Source organism: Notolepis coatsorum (assembly GCF_963971535.1).
Source record: "Notolepis coatsorum genome assembly, chromosome: 12".
NCBI lineage: Eukaryota > Metazoa > Chordata > Actinopteri > Aulopiformes > Paralepididae > Notolepis > Notolepis coatsorum.
In genome coordinates this window covers 12,562,602-12,572,509 of record NC_140176.1, presented here as the reverse complement: position 1 = coordinate 12,572,509, position 9,908 = coordinate 12,562,602, and the positions used below count along the sequence as shown (strand labels likewise).

At 41.0% G+C, this 9,908-nt stretch overlaps 1 protein-coding gene across 1 annotated transcript in view; it reads right to left on the bottom strand.

Annotated features, from left to right (window-relative positions):
• LOC311237621 (uncharacterized protein) overlaps nucleotides 1–2,892 on the bottom strand; it is a 66,033-nt gene extending 63,141 nt beyond the window's left edge. Inside the window, exon 1 of the mRNA XM_084325560.1 lies at nucleotides 2,867–2,892. The gene's annotated coding sequence lies outside the window, so the exon portion shown is untranslated. The remainder of the gene's footprint in view (nucleotides 1–2,866) is intronic.
• Between the last annotated feature and the right edge of the window lie 7,016 nt (nucleotides 2,893–9,908).

Genomic DNA, 9,908 nt, shown 5'->3' with positions numbered 1-9,908 from the left:
TAATATTATACTATAAGTCGTCACCATCACTTTCATACCAACCGTGCCCTTATTGGATTATTTATGTTGATGAAACTGATGAGTTATATTCATTAAAGAAAGTTGATTTAATAAAAGAAAAAGACTAATTGAATCAGATTAATGACTTTATTCAAATTGAGGATTTAGTTTTTTTTGTAAACATTTGTTTTATAGACATTCGAAGCTTCGTTCGAATACTTCCATCGAAGCTTCGAATGTTAAAAAATTACATTCGGTACAGCCCTACCAATTTCATCTCTATGCGTTCAGTAGAAAGCTATCCGGCTGCAAGCTAGCCTAGCACAGAACGAGCTTAGTTCGTATCCACTTCCATTAATTTGTGCTAAGCTAAGCTAAGCTTGCAGCTGGATAGCTTTCTACTGGAGGCACAGAGAGGAAATTGGTATCCATCTTCTTGTCTGACTCTGGAGAAGACGGTATCTTCTCCAAGCGGTAACTCTGGTGGATCTCGAATCTAAGCACAGTCCTTTTCCCATAATGTTGCTGCGTTCCTTTGACTTATGTCAGACACTGTAGGCGTTTCTGGAATTCAACTGTGTGGTGATTGTGAAATCTCAAACTATGTAAAGGTCAGTGGATTTAATATGATGCCTTAAAGGTGCTATAACATTCAGCCACAAGATGTCAAACTAGAGCACCAGCATGTAATTTATCCAATCAGGTGCATTCCACATGGGGAAATTGGAAGTAGGGTGGGGATACATGCCTGCAACAAGTAAAAAAACAACATTCATTTTGGACCCACCAAACATTTTTTAATGATCAATTCATTCATCAATAATGTTTTTTGGGGGGGGAAGCAATACTTTTATTCTGCACCTTTCTAAATGCTCTGTGGATATATTAGATGATTACTTCTAAACATAAATAAAATGTTTTATATATAGCACCGTTACTATATATTAGGCTATGTATGGAGGAGTTTGTAGCATGCAAGTAGTTAAACTAAATTAAAAATGGCATAATTCATTTTAAGATTTCTCAAAAATTTTCGCAGTTAACTGCTGGAAGAACAAAAATGTTGGCTTGAATGTAGGAAAAGAATGGAACTACATTATGTATTTTCTTTTTACCAGTCTCTCCTCTCTTGAGTGAACCCCTTTTCACCAATCAAACCCCTCTCCCCGTCTACACCCACCCGTCTACAAGATATACTGGTAAATGGTCTAAAACCAGTTTTCCATTAACTTATCCGTTTGCAAGTGCAAGGCAGATGTTACAGAATCCAATTTTGAACAACGATTACCAACTGCTAATCGACATTCAAATGTATTTTACAGGCGACTGTTTACTCCGTTTGTTCATGTATGGCTGGCTATTAAATTGAGTACTATACAGTACACTTCGTCTTCACTCAATTATTTGGTATGTTTTTGCAGTCATCTCACTCACCTCATCCTTCCTTTTTATATATAAAACAGTTAACTACTTTTTCGAAGTATCTTCAGTTAATCAAACTATATTTGTCTTGGTCGTAGACGTAGTTGTGCTGTAACTTAGTTAAACTTCTTCGAATGTAACACTATAAATTAACGACAACGTTTTGCCACAAAATGCATGGAAATGAAGCTGACGTTACCATGGTGATGAACCGAATTGAAAATGGGGGACCCTGATGTAAACAAGACGACAGTCTTTCTCTGGTCTGCATCCCCTTAACAATTGTGTGTATTGAGCCGTACTGTACTGTACCCATTCTGCAATCTGTTAATACAGTTTTCAATCAATCAATCAATCAATCAATCAATCAATCAATCAATCGTGAACTTCAATAATGTTAACTAAGGTTAGCTACTTAGCTGTCGGTGTTGTTAGTTAGCTATATTGCCAGGTTCCACGAAAACATACAAACGTCAGAAGCTAAAGGTGAATAACACACTGTACCTTATATTGAGTGTTACTGGAGATAAGCCTCCAAAAGTTGTGTGCACAACGACTCTTGTTTCACTTTCATACAGCTGAGACACCCGAGCTAGTTAACATACAGCTTTAGCTACTGTGATTGATTGATTGAAAATTGTATTAACAGATTGTAGAATGGGTACAATTACAGTACAGCTCAATACATACATATTCCAATGTACAGTTTTGCTTGTACAGTGTCCCTCACCCACCCCACCTACCCAACCTCCTCCAATGTACAGTTTCCACGTCAAATGTATACTCTCTTTTCTGGACTATTTTTATATCACAAACAGTACTGTATTTTTAAATCTGGTATGTCATAAATGTATAGATGTAGCAGTACTGTCTATCTGTAATGTCATGTATGTTATGATGAATTGGAAATGGGGGACCCTGATGTAAACAAGACGAAAGTCTTTCTCTGGTCTGCATCCCCTTAACAAGTGTGTATTGAGCTGTACTGTATTGTACCCATTCTGCGATCTGTTAAGTTTTCAATCAATCAATCAATCACACACAATTGGGGGAAGCAGACCAGAGAAAGACTTTCGTCTTGTTTACATCAGGGTCCCCCATTTTCAATTCATCATAACATACATGACATTACAGATAAGACAGTACTGCTACATCTATACATTTATGACATACCAGATCTACATTTACTGTAACATGCAGCTCAGGACACCAGGGATAGACAGCTAGCTAACATACATAAATATGCATAGAAACCAGTGCTACCCAGCTAACACACACAAACACACATGGACAGTCACCGACGTGCATTTAAAACACTGCTGTCACGTGGACTGTTTCAGTATTATTTGCGACATGTGTGGTCGCTTGTTAAATCGCGTTCCACTTGTTGCAAAATAATGTATTATATCGTAATAATCGCAAAGCAAGATGCGATGGAACGAACCTTGGCTAGAGGAGGATCATGGCTAGAAGAAGAGATCCGCATTTTTGTACAAAATGACGTCATTCTTCTTATTTTTGTTTTTATGTCGGCTGGCATCCAATAAGTTGCATTTACCGCCATCTACTGTGTTGGAGTGTGCATTGCTTCCGTGCGGCGCGCCGGTTGCAAAAAGTGTGACGTAACGTCTTTCTTCTTCTGTGGTCACTTCACTTGACTCTTCTTCTAATTCATTTACTACAGAATGGCACCTCGAGGTGATTCCTGCTTCTTCTTCTTCTTCTTCTTCTTCTTCTTCTTCTTCTTCTTCTTCTTCTTCTTCTTCTTCTTCTTCTTCTTCTTCTTCTAGCAGCCACTTTAACACTCATGCCGCACACACGCACACTTATGGCCAGAGGAAAGGCCACTTTAAATTAGTAAAACAACAGGAACAGTGTATTGCACTACTAAAGCTACCTTTGATTGATTGATTGATTGAAAACGTTATTAACAGATTGCAGAATGGGTACAATACAGTACAGCTCAATACACACAATTGTTAAGGGGATGCAGACCAGAGAAAGACTTTCGTCTTGCGTGCCCCCCTGTCTTCGGAGGTCTCGTAGTGGTGACCGGAGTGCCGGATGTCCCGCGATGATGTCGGGAGTTCGCGACCCTCTCTGCGCCACCCCCCTTCCCCCTGTCTCCGGCTGTCCCTGAGCAACGACCGGAGTGTTGAATGTCCCGTGACTAAGACGGGGAGGACGTGACCCTCTTGCGCCGCCCCTGTGCCTCAAATAGATCCGCTATCAACTCTATCTTTAATTTTTCAAAATGTTCAGTTGCTATTGCATGCACTCATCTGTGTCTCACCACACACATGAGTGCATGCTTACCAACTGTCCGTCTGCAACACTACTATCACCGACATCTAAGAAGGGAGATCCCCCCTTGAACGGCCCTTCTAAGGTTTCTCTCCTCCACATTGCCTGTGGAGCTTTTTTTTCCCTATTGTTAGGTTTTAGTGAGTTTTTCCTTACCTTCGCGTGGGGTATGTCTGGGAGTGCTTGCATTCTTTCATTTATTTGCATTCATCTAAAAAATGTTTGGACCCTATGGTGTTCTTGTTCTGTTCTTGACTTATTGTTATGTTGTCTTCTTGACTTGTTTAAAGAAGACCTGTACGGCCCATGGGGACATTAACGTGTGTTGTCGGGCCCTATAAATAAATTTGATTTGATTTGATTTGATTTAGTTTACATCAGGGTCCCCCATTTTCAATTCATCAGGACATATATGACATACATGACATACAGATAGTCAGTACTGCTACATCTATACATTTATGACATACCAGATTTGCAAATACAGTACTGTTTGTGATACAGAAGGAGTCAAGAAAAGGGAGTATATACATTTGACGTAGAAACTGTACATTGGAGGAGGTTGGGTGGGGGGGTTGGGTACATTGGGATATTGACAACCATACTGGGTAATTTACATTGGAGGGGGGGGGGGGGGCACACTGTATAAACAAGTAAAACTGTACATTGGGGGGGGGGGGGGGACACTGTACAAACAAACAAAATTGTACATTGGACTATTGACAAAACCATACTAGGTAAATGACTGTACATTGGAGGGGGTTGGGTTAGGATATTTACAGGGGCCAGTGTTGAATTGCAGTCTCCCGTAGGTGTCCCTTGAGAGAGGTTTTGAAAGTGGGTAGTGATCCACATTCCTTTACAGCTTTGGGTAGGGCGTTCCACATTGATGTGGCATAATTGCGAAACGTGTTTAGTCCCTTATTTGAGCCGAATCTGGGTTTAACATGATTTGTGGAGCTCCCTCTGGTGTTGTGATCGTGGTATTCACTGACCTTTGGGAAGTATTTTGACATGTACATGGGTACCTTGGTCGTGTAGTGTATCTTGTAGACCAGGCCCATTGCAAGTTGCTGTACTCTGTCGTCTACTCTAAGCCATCCTAGGTTGTCAAAGTGGGCAGGGGTGAGGTGGGTTCTAGGAGTAAGGTCAAGCAGTAGTCTGACCAGCATGTCCTATATGCTCTGTAAATACTATGTACATATACCGAGATGGCACACCATGTTACCTGTTTATTGCACTGTTGTTTTATTGGATTCTATTATATGTTGTACCACTGTAATTTTATTGGATTCTATTATATGTTGTACCACTGTATTGCACATCGTCGCGGGCAAGACCAGCCGCATTTCATTGTATACCTGTATGCCGTGACAATTAAAACTCTTGACTTGACTTGACTTCTTCTTCTTCTTCTTCTTCTTCTTCTTGAGGTTTAACGGCAGCCGACCACTTGTTAGGGTATGTGCCGCCATCTACTGGTATCCTTTACCTCCTACAAAATCCAATTCCCCTCACCTTCATGGAGTGCAACTAATGCTGCTACTTTCTGATTGAGCCCCCCTCTGCGAGACACTCCTTGCCCCCTGCTGCCTGACTCTGTACTCCTTGGTCACCCGCTGCCCCCTTATTCAATTCCCTAACCACCTCCTCCAATGTCAGACCTTCCATACCCAAATGTTGAATCGCTATCCTAACAATAATTTTTGTTCTATCTGTTCTACCCTCAATCTTTGCCGCAGTATTAACTACCCCTGCCACGAAGCCCACAATACTCAATTTCTCGTGTTTCCTGCTCTACACAGGGTGTGAATATATAATCCTACTCTTCACCAATACTACATAATTCCCCATAAAGTAATTCAGTTAGTCCCTGGAATTCCCACCCACCCACCCCCTCCTATAATGTACAGTCTCCTCCCAATCATAATATATACTCTCTGTCAGGATCTATGGGTAACAGTACTGTATATTTGAAAATGGGGGACCCTGATGTAAACAAGACGAAAGTATTTCTCTGGTCTGCATCCCCTTAACAATTGTATGTATTGAGCTGTACTGTACTGTACCCATTCTGCAATCTGTTAATAAGGTTTTCAATCAATCAATCAATGATGCCATATTAAATCAGTTTCAGTAACTACAATATATAACCAGACCTTGTGCCATATTAAATCAGTTTCAGTAACTACAGTATATAACCAGACCACTTTAACCACTTTACTGACATGGGACAAAAACAAATTTACGGTATGGTATTTAGACAATTTTGTGGGCAATATAGAACAGCTGACAGATTAGATTACATTAATGAACCTTCGTCACACCCAGCTAGGACAGATTCTCTCTGCTAACTACTGATTGGAATTTCCTGTCTCATATTTTGTTTAATTTGTTGCATTGATTTGTTCCATAAAATGCAAACAGTTCACCATTAGGGCCTGATTTGAGAGGATGAATACAGGACGTGAATATTGGCCAAAACATTTTGAAATACATATAGTGCAAGATGAGATTTGTTGATTGAAGGCACAAGTCAAAGAAGCATAGTGGGTCTAATTATGATGCGTATGCCCTGTGTATAAGCAGTTTGTTATTAAAATGACCCAAAAAAAAGTATTAAAATGACAAAAAAAAAAGTATTTGAAATGTATTTTTTATTTGATTTGATAGTTCATTAGACATAAAAACGCTTTCAATATTGGGAGGGGGAACTGCAGGGGTCCCTGAGGGTGAAAAAGGTTGGGAACCCCTGCCTCTTCTATTGGAACGGGTCGGGTCAAAGAGTGGGCCAAACAGTTCTCCACGGCTGCGAAATCGCAGCGAACTGGAGGAGGGGGGGGGGGGGGGGGGGGGGGGGGGGGCGTAGATCATTTACATTTACCAATCATTATCATCGTACCAATCATCAGTCAGCCTCCGGCGGAGCGGGCGGGTAGGTCTACGTCGACCTGGATACCACCGTTTTTTCACTTCTATGTAAATCATCATGTACTGGAGGAGAGGGGGGGGGGGTTAGGGTTATTACCTGATTTACACACTAGCACCGTCCACCACTGTACTAATAAGAATATATTATTGACACTCATGGTATTAAAAGTGCTGTGGATAAACATGTTTTGCTCTCACCTCCTCGAAGCGGATCACGTTGTTGGCTTGTCTGAGACATGGAAAGTCAACCGCAAGCACAGTGATATCCTGGCGGTAGACTCGCATTCTAAGGTCTGTGAAGATGTGCCACATTTCTGTGAGTGGAATCTGCCCGTTCACCGCTCTGTGGAATTGATAATATATATTCAACTTTGGGTACAATACAGTACGGCTCAATACACACAATTGTTAAGGGGATGCAGACCAGAGAAAGACTTTCGTCTTGTTTACATCAGGGTCCCCCATTTTCAATTCATCAGGATATGACATACATAAAGAGTATAGAGTATGTATATGTCTCACCATTGTGTTATTATTATCATAATCAATAAAGTATACATTATGTCATAGATCTCCCCGGTCCACCCTGCTTGTATCTACGTCGTACACACACACACACACACCTACACACCTACACACACACACACCTACACACACCTACACACACACACACACACACACACGTCTAACAGTGAAGTGAGCGTGTGTTATTGGATTGATTGATTGATTGCTTGAACATTTTATTAACAGTGAAATTAGTGTCCTTTTGACGAATGGCATCTAACAACAGACTTCCCGCGATTTATATTTAGTTCCACAATGAGTCATGACCAACCAATTACATAATCCAACATTGTGTAAGCAACTAACACATTCCACTCAAACGAATTGATTATTTTGAACATGCAGGTTTACAGTGTAGAGAAGCAGAAGGCTAAGTTGTTCTGTTTTGAAATTTGAAATTTATTTGAAGGATAAACCCCTTGAGATATGCTATCTCGTTTTCGAGGGGGTCCTTAACATAGGATACAAAACATACAATACAATACATAACAAAACAAAAAACAGGACAACAAATGCACTTATACACTGACAGACGCTCTCCCAAGCTCACCCCCACAATCCACACTGATGTTCAAAGGAGTTTGGACAGAGAACTTAGTGGAAAGAGACCCATATACCTGGGAACTGTGTTTGATTGTAAACTGAAGTTCAACCTAAATACAGAGTCTATTGTTAAAAAAGGTCAGCAGAGGATCTACCTCCTGAGAAAGCTGAACTCTTTTAATGTTAGTGCGAAGATCCTGAGCACTTTTTATAGTTCTTTTATTGAAAGCCTCCTAACTTTTTCTTTTATCTGCTGGTTCAGTGGCCTGTCCATTAAAGATAGGAACAGCCTACAGTATATTGTGAATGAATGAATGAATGAATGAAAACTTTATTTAACAGATTGCAGAATGGGTACAATACAGTACGGCTCAATACATACAATTGTTAAGGGGATGCAGACCCGAGAAAGACGTTTGTCTTGTTTCCATCAGGGTCCCCCATTTTCAATTCATATAGACATTTATGACATACACAACATACATGACATTTATGGCATAGGGACATATAGGTATTTAGTACTGATACATTTGTGACATAAACGGTATTCAAATATACAGTACTGTTACCCCTAGATCCTGACAGAGTATATACATATGATGGGGAGGGGACTGTACATTAGGAGGGGGTGGGTGGGTGGGAGAGAAATATACATACGGCGGGGAGGGAATATATACATGCGGTGGGGAGGAGACTGTCTATTAGGAGGTGGTGGGGGTTTTGGGCATTTACGGTGGCCAGTTTCGAATTGCAGCCTCCCGTAGGTGCTCTTTAAGAGCGGTTTTGAATGTGGGTAGGGATTCACATTCCTTTACAGCTTTGGGTAGGGCGTTCCACATTGTTGTGGCATAATTGCTAAACGTGTTTAGTCCCTTGTTTGTGAAAGTGTGCTCCAAAATAATTGGAGTAAAACAGAGACCTATGTTCTCTCTGGACGGACCAGGTGGTCAAGAAGGGGACGAGCATCATTAATCAACCCCTCCATGCTCTGTCTCAGCGGTTTTCACTGTTGCCTTCTGGCCGCCGTTATGACGTCCCACCAAGTAGGACCAACCGCTACGCCAAATCTTTTGTCCCCTTGGCTATCAGACTTTTAAACACAGACAGTAGTTATTTTAAGTAGCCTTTTGCACTTGGTTGTCTGTTTTTACTTTTACTTTTATTGCTGGATTGTATCACATGGAGTGTTTCTCTTTTTATTTGCCGTACTGTCGTTGAGATGTTTTGTTGTTTGTTGGTGAAGCTGCAAATAATAAATTGCCCCACGCGGGATCAATAAAGTTGTCTGAATCTGAATCATACCTGCTGGGAGTCGGGACTACACTATGTTGGGAGAGGAAAGTGATGATGATGGAAAAATAAGGTGATTTGATTTGATTTGAGTTGAGTTGTCTCTGAAAGGACATATCCAATTCAACGTACGACGACGACGACAGCAGCTACCAACCGCAGAAGATGAGAGACATGGTCACTCTAAGCCAAGGGACCAGGCGCAACCAACTCACTGATCAGGCTTGTAGAAATCTGACATAATGCTCTTACACAGTATGCAATAAGACACACATCATTGTCTTTAGGACTTCGTAATGGCTATTGTTTTTCCCACGCAAACAAAGTCGTGTAACTTTGTTTGGGATATTGTGAGACGATGCGAGGCGGGACTCGGGAGATCTGGTTTCGATTACTTGGCGCCATTTGCCTTACTTTTATTTTCATATATGCCAACAAAGGGAAAATTGCTCACCTTATGTCGAAGAGATCTCGCATATAAGTACGTTGTTCGGCCCGTTGCGGGTGCCCCAAACGGTTAGCCATTGCTCGCGCATATAATGATGTGTGACTGCTAGCTGCTTTGCTCATTATCGCGTAGCCCAGGTATAGTATAGCCCCCAACCGGGATGACGTCTCTATGTGCGTGCGTGATTAAAGTGAGTTGTAATAATAAATACACTATTAGCACCGGGCATTTTATTATTATTGATAAGAGTAACACGTGTTTCACCTGTCATTGTGTTATTATTATCATATAATTATTTAATTTCACCACCTTTTCACTTGGGGAATGGGGAGTATATCGCCAGTTTCTTGGGTAATCACAGTATTCCGTTACATGATGATCAGCACAGACATCTTGGTAGGCATTG